This window comes from Somniosus microcephalus, chromosome 3, assembly GCF_052327205.1.
Source record: "Somniosus microcephalus isolate GS21.2 chromosome 3, FLI_Smic_1.0, whole genome shotgun sequence".
NCBI classification, from domain to species: domain Eukaryota; kingdom Metazoa; phylum Chordata; class Chondrichthyes; order Squaliformes; family Somniosidae; genus Somniosus; species Somniosus microcephalus.
Genome location: NC_140989.1, coordinates 296,200,242 through 296,209,272, shown reverse-complemented (window position 1 = coordinate 296,209,272; position 9,031 = coordinate 296,200,242).

Sequence of the window (9,031 nt, the reverse complement as noted above, 5' to 3'; positions counted from 1 at the left end):
TTGCTAGTTATTAATAGCTCATATGTACAAATATCAGTTAGTAATAAATCTGTAGATGGATAAAATCAATCTGGTACCACATAAAGATGTCATGTACCACACAAAATAACAAGCGAGAAAAGGACTTATTGATTCAACTTCGTGGTTTGCACCTATAATTAATATATGGTACAGTGAAATATGTCAGGGTTAACAAATTATCCATATGCATTTCAATAGCCACCTTATGATAGACTAATGTTGTTCGGGTAGATGCATCTTTCCTTCCATCTTCATTAATTCCAACCTTGGAGTCTAGAAGTACCAAAACTGGTCATATTGTTAGTATTGCCAACCCCAGCGCCTCATAAATCAGGACACAAACTCTTAAAAATCATGAGATTTGGTATAGAAATCATGAGTTGCTATTTTGTTCCTGACCCCTCATTGACCTCTGCTCCAGGACAGGAAGGTCATTCTGCAACCTTTGCTCCTGGACAGGAATCGCATTCAGCCCTCACTAACCGATTACTGACATAAGAACGTAAGAACATAACAACATAAGAAGTAGGACCAGGAGTAGGTAGATCGGTGGCCCCGCTGTCACGTCACTTGCAGGTCAGCCTCGCTCTGCTTTTGACCATTACTCTTTCCAGAACATAACCTCCTCCAGTCCTACAACCCTCTTAGATATCTGTGCTCCTCCAATTCAGACCTCTTGCGCATCCTCGATTTTAATCACTCCACCATTGACGGCTGTGCCTTCAGCTGCTTAGGCCCTAAGCTCTAGAATTCCCTCCCTAAACCTCTCTGCCTTTACCTCTCTCTCCTCCTTTAAGACGCTCCTTAAAACATACCTCTTTGACCAACCTTCTGCCCTAATATCTCCTTATGTGGCTCGGTGTCGAATTTTGCTTGATAACACTCCTGTGCAACGCCTTGGGACGTTTTACTACGTTAAAGGTGCTATATAAATACAAGTTGTTGTTGTTGCATGCTGTTCACTGATCGAAATACATGGCTAACCTACTCTCAGATATCTCCAGCTACAATCTAGTTGCTACACTCCTAGTTCCTCTCATTCCCTGAAAATATCAGTCAATGGTAAAGTTTCCACCAGACTTTAGCTTTAATGTACAAGCCTTAATTAAGAATCTTAGTTATATTGTCAACTACTTTTTTAATATCAATCACCGTATTTTTTCACGCATGCGCAAATCACGTATTTTTTCACATATGCGCGAATCGGTGTATAAATCCCGAGATTTAGGCGTTCCATCACGAGATCGCGAGTGATGCTTCAAAATTGTGTCTCTGGCAATGGATTCGCAAAAGTTGACAATACTGTACTGTTGGTGTAATGAGACTGGCAGTTTTTTCCAGGGGTATAAAATATAATGGCCCTGAAATTGCAGTGTCCGTGATGGTGTACTCTGAGAGTACGAAGTCATATTCCCTTTGAAATGGCCCGCAAGTTCAGTATGTCCGCATGCGCTTGCGGCCTGCTTGCATCAGTGTAAGGGGATATCTAAAGCTTAAATTAAACATTATCATATCCTAAATTATGCACATACACTTTACTAAATGAGTTTATGCAAATATTGGCCTGGATTACAGTTTTAATGATGTACAAAATTGTTCTCAAAAAGTTACATTTTTATTGAGGTTGCTGCAGTGAAGGTACTTATGAATCAAATTCCAATTCTGTACATTGTATAATTATTAGATTTGGGGATTCCGTTGCATAACATTAGGGGATTCCCTCTGTAAATGATTGAAATGGAATTCTGCTTATTGATTGGAGGACCGAGCCCATTTGATCGCAGGTACGCTTCTGAACCGCCTGCGCCCCTGGGATCCGTGGGCCATTATGCTGCCCTCCACCTCAAGGCCTGAGACCGCAAGTTTTTGCAGCCTGCGTGCCAGGGGGTACTTTTGGAATTGTTTCGTGGGTCGGAGGCGTACTCCGGAGATACGCCTCCAACCCCAATTTCTAAATAAGATCTTCAACATAAAATAGGACCAATTAATTGATTTGGGTGCTATCTCTGAAAACATCCAAGAAACATGGCTCTGAATTTTCCATAGTTGGAGCTTTGTCAACTGTAAATACCAGATGTGTAGTTTGATTCAAATGTGATATCATATTTGGGCATGAATCAAATATATCATATAAGGAATTCCAATTTCATCTTCTTGAATGTGCACATCATTTACTTAACATAATTAACTTGTGAGCTTTATCGTGAAATCAATGGTTAATTTTAAATTGCATCTCTTTAACCTGATTGAGTCTTTGTTTAATGGATGACCCAGGTCACAGTGCCAGATAGCTTTAAGAGATTCATCAATCTCAGACCACTGACCCAAAAAAAATTATATCAGATAGAAAATTAATTTTCTTACATTTCAATTCCTTATAAACATGAGATCAAACTGACTTGTGTAATCATCTCTATTTTTAGAATGTTCTTGATGCACAATCTGAAGATATCTATAAAAGTCAGAGGTCTCTGGAATCATGTGATACATGTGTGAGATGAATGTTTGAGCTATGATCTCTCTGAATACTGCCCCTTTTTTCCCATCCTCCCTCAGTTAAATGGCAACTTACCAATTTTGCTGTATTGCTATTGTAGAGATTTGCGTATCTCTGGTAAACAGGATCGAGCGCAAAACAATATGGTGGGTATCTTGGCCTGTATTTTCCGATGCCTACGGGTGTGTAGGAGTAGGGACATCGGAAATGCCGGTTTCAGGCATGTGAAGCGCAAGCGCTGAAAACTGACATTTCTGATCTGTCAAGAATGCTCTTGACAGATCGGATGCCTGCCCTGGAGAAGGGCCTCTGCGGGGGGAGAGTTCCGCTTTCTGCAGAATCTCCGCCCACTGAAAACCCTTAGAAATCTTACGCCTGGTAAAAGCAGGCGTAAGGACTACTTTTACCAGCATAAGAGTTTTAAAAAGTTTTTAAAAATTTCACTCATTTATAATTTTAAAATACTTTAAAAAAGATAAGTTTATTTTTAGCCCCGTAAAAAACTTTAAGAATTTTTTTCAAAAAATTAAATTTTTGTTTAATATATTTAATTTAATGTAATTTTAACTCATTTTAAAAATGTGATGGTTTTTAAAAAATGTATTTAATGTTTTAGTGCCTTTTTGGGGTGATCTCCATTCATATATTTGACAGGTCTATCTGTCAAGTGTATGAAGGGAGATTCTCTTCTTTCATTGGCTCGCCTGGCCCACGTGATCCCAGGGATGCTTGCGAACCGCATGCGCCCCAGAGATACATGGGCCCTGCGCATTTCAACTGTGGAGAAGACCAGGAGCAGAAGTGTCCGGACCTCGGGAGCCCTCAGGTAAGTGCGTAGATTTTTTTCCGATAGGAGGTATCCGCATGCAAGAAGCCTCCTATCGGAAATTACGGGCCATTGTGTTTACTCGGATTTTAGGACAGAATATAACACACTAGTTATACAGCAAAAACATACGACCGTGACAAGTAGCTGGTACCGGACCCAATCGGACAGATGGCTGGCGTGCACGAACAACTTCTTCTTATTCGTTCTCCTTCTTGTCTCACGTGTCTCTCTCTCTCTTTCTCTGAACTACCCAAGAAGTTTAGACTAGGATCCACATGGGTCCACTCTCTGCAGAGTGTTAGAACAGTGTTTCCACTCTTGGGAGCCCCTCGCTCCATGGTCTGAGTTAAGAGTTCTTCCTTTTATTCTCTTTTTAGGGGTGGGCCTGGAAGGTGCCAAACACCTCGAGTCTCTTCGCCGGGAGCAAGCGGAAGCTAAGCGCAAACAGCAGAAGGAGCGCACGTTAACCCAAGCACCCCACCCACCCGCCCCTTCAACCATCGTCTGCCCCACCTGTGACAGAGACTGTAGGACCTGCATTGGACTCATCAGTCACCTTAGAACTCATTTTTAGTGTTGAAGCAAGTCATCCTTGTTGTGTCTGTACCTTTCTACCGAGACACAATTAGGGCTCAGAACCCAGAGATTCAAACATGAGGCTAATTTATTCAAAAAGAAGGTTCCGGAGAGAACAGAACAAAGAGAACAAAAACCCAACCAAGAGAACAAACCCAACCATCCATCTGCTGTGACAGCACCACCGCAGGTGGGAGGAGAACACATAATACATAACATATTCCTCCCCTCTTATATGAAATGTCCACATTATTCCTCAACAGGTAAGTTACTTTCAATGCACTCAACTAACCAAGGGTAGAGGTAGACTGCCTCAAACCCTGACTTTATTCTGCCCCAGTCTTGTGGGTAAGTCACTAAGCCTACTGATCCAAGCGTCTTGGAGGCTGCCGCTCTCTGACAGGATACCGGCGGTCATCGCTGGCTTCCACAGCAGTAGGCATTGACACAGTCCTAGATAGAGAAGGTGCCTGTGTCAGTCAAAAGTCAGGAGTTTGCACAGGTGGAACAGTCTCTTTGACTTCCTGTGTTGGAGAAGAGCACTGTGGCAAAGGATGCTGGTTTGCGGTATCATCCAGAAACAGTTCAGGCCAACCAGCCGTTGGAGCCTCTGTGGCTGTCTCTGCTCCTAGCAACAGTTGATCAGTGTGTCTTCTCCAGACGATGTCCTCAGCAGCCTCAACCGTGTAAGACACAGGGCCCGTCTGCACGATCACCATAGCAGGAACCCATTTCGGTCCAGTGTTGTAGTTTCCAGCTAGGACGTGCTCTCCAGGATGAAACTGTCTCTCCTTGGCTCTTTTCTCTCTCCTTTCAACTTGAGCTTGTTGTTGACGTTGGACAACCTGCTCTGCCCTTGGAGGTTTGAGTAAGTCAAAACTTGTCCGCAACTGCCTCTTCATCATGAGCGAAGTGGGGAAGTTTTGGTTGTGGCATGCGGCTCGTTCCTGTAGGACAACAGGAAGCTGTTCAGACGTTGGTGGATTGAGCCTGATCTTGTGATGCCTTCAAGGCGTGCTTCAAAGTTTGCACGAACCTTTCTGCCAGGCCGTTAGTAGAGGGATGATAGGACGCAGACCTGATGTGTTGGACACCATTCACTTGCAGGAAGGTTGCAAACTCCTGTGATACAAATTGTGGACCGTTGTCACTTACGAGTTGTTCCGGTGAGCCATAATGGCTGAACATCTCACCAAGTTTCTCAATTGTTTTCTCTGCGGTGGTAGACCTCATCACAGCGACCTCCGGCCACTTGTTACTAGCGTCCACAACCACCATAAACATCTTCTCTTCGAAAGGACCGGCGAAGTCCACATGTACTCGCTGCCACACTTCTTCAGGCCAATCCCAGGGGTGTAGGGTTGCCAGCTGTGGAACATTCCGGACCCTTTGACATGGGGCACATGTTTTGGCTTTCTCCTCAATATTTCCATCGAGACCTGGCCACCAGAAGTAGCTTCTTGCCATTTCCTTCATCCAAACCATCCCACTGTGGCCTGTATGAAATTGTTGCAGTACAGGTTCCCTCAGAGGTGGCGGAATGATGACACAGCGTCCCCAGAGAAGACAACCTGCCTGGACGGAGAGCTCATTTCTTTTTGAAATGTAAGGTTTCAAACTAGGAGAATCTCCTATAGCTCTCCCTCGAATGACATCGTCCATTACCTCAGACAGGACTGGATCGTTGCGGGTGTACCTTCGCACCTGAACTGCAGTGACAGGTGCTCCCTCCATGTGTCTAAAGTAGAAGATGTCTATCTGACGAGGCTCTGGGGAAGTAACAGGCAAAGGCAGCCTCGAGAGACCGTCTGCATTGCCGTGCAAGTCTGATTTGCGATATTTGATGTCGTATGTGTGTAAGGGGTTTTAGATCGCAGAGGTTTCTCTCTCTAGAGGCCTCTCTCTCTTGCACAGTAAAACCGTGAGTGGTTCGACCCACTCGCCCCTTAGATTCTGTACTCTGGACTTCGGGGCAGGAACTACAATGTAGAGAAAACTCTTATTGACCAAGTTTGATGAAACGAAATGGAATTTTATTGCATAATGTAAAACAAATCAAATGCAAGCAAATAAGAGGGTACATGGGTGGGGAAAACACAAACAAATCATAACGACACAATACTAACTAAGACGAATACAGGCATATTATACTCTACAAAAATCATCATGAAATGGGGAAACACATGGAACATCGAGGGGCAACAACTCATGTTAATTATACCCTTAAATGTCCACCCCCTTAAACCTATCTAGATCTGATTATGAAGGGCCAGAAACATGCTCACCAATCCAACTAGGAAGTGTAAGGTTTTGAAACAGGTCTGCGTTTGATCCTTTCAGGCGTCCCGTCTCCCCGTGGTTGGTGGAGCCCCAGCGAGCTGCGCCACACCTCTCTCCTGAGGTGGGGGGTCGGGGACGGCTGGACACCGGCTGGTCTGGATGTCGAAGGGGTCGGGGATCGTCTGCTAGACCCCAGTCAGAGGAGCCTCGGGCTGGCCCCCATCATTTCTTCTGTAGTTTTTTTTATTGTCTCTTCTCCCGAGCCGGAGTGGGTCGATGGCCTCCCGTTTCATCAACGGCCCGGGGTTGGTCGATGATCTCCCGATGTTTTACCCTGGGGCGGGATGCCGGCTCGAACCGTCTTCTTCTCCTTCTTCTAGCGATGACGCCACCGATACGATGGTAGCACCACGATGGCCGCTTTTTTTTCTTTCTACCCCTGGGTTCCCAGATATACTTCTCATCAGAAGCCCTTATCTCGCGCCAAATCAGGTTAGTCTTTTGTTTTAATTTTGGCGGGCTGGGAGCACAACGGGGCAGTTATTATATTTTTAACTGTTCTTGGACAGCCGGTAACGGGCCATCTCTGGTCTGGAATGACCTTCATTGTTTTTAATGTCCTGGTGATGTCCTTAACGGGTCCTTGATGCTCTTCTCATGAATATGAAACTGTTCCCTTTTGTCTGGGTAAACATTTAGATGGCCTTTATCTACAGGCTGATCTTGACTGGATCTGAATCCAATCTGTATGTATATGTGGGTGTCTGGTTTCGTTCTCTCAGAAACGGCTTCCAGAACTTACTGTGGGCTGAATCCACAAAGCTGTCTGAGGACTGCAGGAACCATTTTAAAGTGTCCCAATAAGTTGGTCACGGGGTCTGGCAGCCATTTTGAATGCCCCCTTTTCCTAGGCTTCTTTTTTTAACAGTCTTTAAAATCAAGGCCTCTTCTGCCATTCAACCCTTTATAATATAAAGTTCAATTTTGCGAATCCTACATGTGTGTCCTGACAACAGTAAAGCCCACCTTTGCATCCTGCTTGCAGCAAGAGACGGAATTCCGGTGTGGGGCCTGAAGATTGAAGTCAATGGATGGTGGCCCATCAGGAGTGTGAACCTTCTCCCAAACAAGTACTGATGAAATTTTCAAATTCCAAAAACGATTCCCAAGGCCTCACGCTCAATCTGTGCATAGTTACCCTCGGCCTTGTTCAAGGTGCGTGATGCGAAGGCGATAGGTTTCTCTTCACCAGAAGGCATGATGTGGGATATGACTGCTCCCACACCATATGGTGATGCATCACATGCTAGCTGCACGGGTAGCTTTGGGTCAAAGTGTGTCAGGACCTCCGACTTCAGTAATGCTTTCTTTGCTTGGACGAAAGCTTTGTTGCACAGTTCAGTCCATTTCCATGTTTTGCCTTGACATAACAACTGATGTAGTGGCTTCAGCAATGTTGCTAAGTCTGGAATAAACTTTCTATAGTAGTTAAGTAGCCCCAGGAATGAACGTAACTGGCTCACATTCTGGGGTGCTGGGGCCTCCATGATCACCTTGACCTTTGACGGCGCCTTATGCAGGCCAGTAGCGTCAATCACATGCCCCAGGTACTCAACTGAAGACTGAAAGAATTCACATTTGCCCTTACGAACTCTGAGTCCGTACTCTTTCAGTCGCTGTAGTGTCGCATCCAAGTTCAGAAGATGATCCTCCTCATTTGCCCCAGTGACAAGGATGTCATCCAGGTAGCACTGGATTCCTGGCAGTCCACTCAAAATCTGATCCATTGCCCTTTGGAATAGAGCAGGGGCCGACGTAATTCCAAACGGAAGGCGTACTTGTATAGCCCCTTGTGTGTCACAATTGTAAGCAACTCCTTTGATTTGTCATTGACACGCATTTGTCGATAAGCCTGGCATAAGTCTATTTTGCTGAACTTTTGCCCTGCGGCCAGGCCCATAAAAAGATCATCAATGAGGGGAAGAGGGTACTGTTCTGCAGACAGCACCGGGTTAATAGTCACTTTAAAATCCCCGCAGATTTGAATAGATCCATCCTTTTTCAGGACAGGAACAATGGGTGTAGCCCATTTGCTCACGCTCACAGGCTCCAGGACTCCATTCTCGACTAAGGCCTCCAAGTTAGCCTCAACTTTTGGCCTAATTGCACAGGGTACAGGTCGGGCCTTGTGAAACTTCGGCTTGCTGTCAGGTTTAATGTTTAGTCTCACGCTGATCTTTTTCATGCTCCCAAGTTCACCATTGAAGAGTTCTGCATGTTTGTTTAAAACTGCAGTCAGACCTGACTCCCCTTTTGACATCATGCGGACTGCAGGCCAGTCCAGCGTGATTTTTTCTAGCCACACACGTCCCAGTAGAGATGGGTAATTTCCCTTTACCACATATAGTGGCAATTTCGCAGTCTGTCCATTCAATTTAACTGTCACCTCAATGGCGCCTCTCATGGCCACAGGTTCGCTGGTATACGTCTTTAGCACAATGTTTGTTGGCTGAAGGGTAAGATGCTTTAGCATTTTGTTGTAGACAGTGTCTGAAACAAGGGACACAGCCGCGCCTGTGTCCACCTCCATCCGCACTGATTGTCCCTCCACCAGTGGTGACGCCCAGTAGCCATTTGGACCACCTGCAACCGTCAGTATGTGCCCCTCTTCCTCCTCAGAGATGTCGCTCCCCTCTGTTTTGCTTGTTCCATCATACTGCACTGAATGAACACTCTTTTTCTTCCCTTGTCCAAATACAGACATTTTGCTTTAATGCTTCCCAGCTCTGTCTCTTCTTTTTTTTCCTCTACAGGCACGTTCAATGTGA